Raw genomic sequence first — 2309 nt, 5'->3', positions numbered from 1 at the left:
TCTCTCTCTATCCCCCTCTCTCTCTCTCTATCCCCCCTCTCTCTCTCCCTCTCTCCTCTCTCTCTCCTCCCTCTCGCTCCATCCTGCTCTCTTTCCCTCTCAGATGTCACATGCGTACATTGGTCTTGATATTTCCCTGGCTATGTTACAGCGAGAGAGAGAGAGCAGTGGTGAGAAGTGCTGACATACACTGATTTCACTGAGTTGCCAATCAGTAGAGGCCATTCCTGCCATCACTTCACTCCCTGGGGGTCCCAGCTGTGAGTGACAGGTTGTGTGTGTGTGTGTGTGTGGGGGGGGGGGGGGGGGGGGGGGGGGGGGGGTAAACTGAGGTGAACTGAGGTCAAATTAAACACGACCATCGATGCTTGTTGCACTGTGATTTTTGGGAAAAAGAATGAATAGGAATCAAAACTAGTGAGAACTAGTGCTGAATCTACTCAATCGTCTGCTAAACTTTGGATTGATGCACTGAATGTTCACAGCATCACTTTCTTATGAACTGTAAAACCATAAAATCATTACGACAATATGCAGAAACAACATCCCACGTCTCCAGAAGAATATACATTTGTGAATTTGACCTAAATAAATTGTGGTAATCGCTTTCCCCAGAAGTAATCATTTTCCCCTCATACTATAAAAGTCATTTGGGCTGATGGTAAAATCAATGGGTGTAATTGGCCGGTTGTTTTACAGGACTGTACGCGGCGAGGTAGTCCAATTAGAGCTCTGGTTTCCAGGCCTCAGCCATCTGAGCCCGTTAAGAGTGGTCTGTCGCTCTCAAATGTAGGAAGAAATTGATCCTAAAATTGAAAACTGAAGCTTGACCACCTTCTTAAATCACCTCACGTAGCCAACGGACGTTTCCTCTTCCAATAAATCCGGAGGCCCTGAGAACAAGGTATACGTTTAAAAACGGGTCGTGTAGCAGACACGTGCTTGTTCGAGTGAGGCTGATGTTAATCAAAGCATGCTGGAACTGCAGGCATTTAAGTGCTGCACGATCGCGTTTCCAACGAGGATATGCGTGCAGGGTCGCTGTAGGAGTCCAAAGCAAACGTGATTCTGGATCACTTTGTAAATTGTGTTTTAACGATAAATAAATAGTTGGCGAAACCGGGATAAAAATTGATGTTGCAAGGAAATTTGGAATAACAGTAGGCTATAGAATCCGTAAGCCAAACCATCTGTTACAAATATCTCTTTCGTCAGAACCGACCCAAATGTCGACCAGTAGGCCTACTACATCTATCAACGTCTCAATTTCAGATGATAACAAGCGGTTGTGAAAACAATGACTTTCTCTGTCTAATATTTATATTTAATTAGTCTATGGTTTGATACGCATCAAAGATTATCCGGGAACGAGCTGTGACTGTTTCTGTAGAACAAGAAGTGAGGTTGTCAGAAGAGAACCAACTTCACAGAAGCAGTTTAACCGATTCAAAATTGAACATGCATACAAAACCAAAACAATAATATCATTGCCGTGTGGGCGTACTGGTGCGTGTACACGTGTTTAAAGTGATGCAAAAAAGCAAGTCCCAAAAAGGCCTCCTTCCCTTCTCCTCCTCCACCACCACACGCTGACCATAGTTCACCGGTTATATGTCACCTGGCATGTTTCTGGGATGAAGAACGTAGGCCTAAATACAATTCCGAATTCACAATTCGGAATTCACAATTCGGAGTCGCCCTCTGGAGATCTCCCAGAAGACGGGAGATGTGCGTGAGTCGTCTTGAACTTCTGTAATAGTTTGCCCCTGAGCCCGAAACGTATCTCTTTACTAACATTAATCCTAGACAGCAGCAGAAATGATTTACAGGTGAACAAATATAAGTAAAGTCGTTACTGCGGTAGTGTGTGTGTGTGTGTGTGTGTGTGTGTGTGTGTGTGTGTGTGTGTGTGTGTGTGTGTGTGTGTGTGTGTGTGTGTGTGTGTGTGTGTGTGGGACGATGATGATGATGTTGTGGAGCAGGCAGGCACCCCTACTACCTGGGTGGGTGACACACACCACTCCCCTCCTCCCCACGGGCCCCCTAGCGTCCCGCTGGCGAACTGCATTGTTCCCGGGTGACGGGCGATAGGATACTCGTGTAGACCGGAGCTCAGCATCACATCACTCTGCTCACTGAAGGCTCGCTGCGCGAACACAACAGCAGTCCACCACCTCACAGTCCACTTGTAGGAGCCGTCTGACGCAGTGCTGGTAGAGAAGTAGCCCATAGACACGCAGGGGGATCGCCTTCTGGAAACACGCACACTCAAACAGGAGAACCTCCGCCTCACCCATGGACTTGTAACT

The sequence above is a fragment of the Micromesistius poutassou genome (genome assembly GCF_964030765.1).
Source record: "Micromesistius poutassou genome assembly, chromosome: 9".
Lineage (NCBI taxonomy): Eukaryota > Metazoa > Chordata > Actinopteri > Gadiformes > Gadidae > Micromesistius > Micromesistius poutassou.
Note: the sequence above shows the minus strand (reverse complement) of the source record.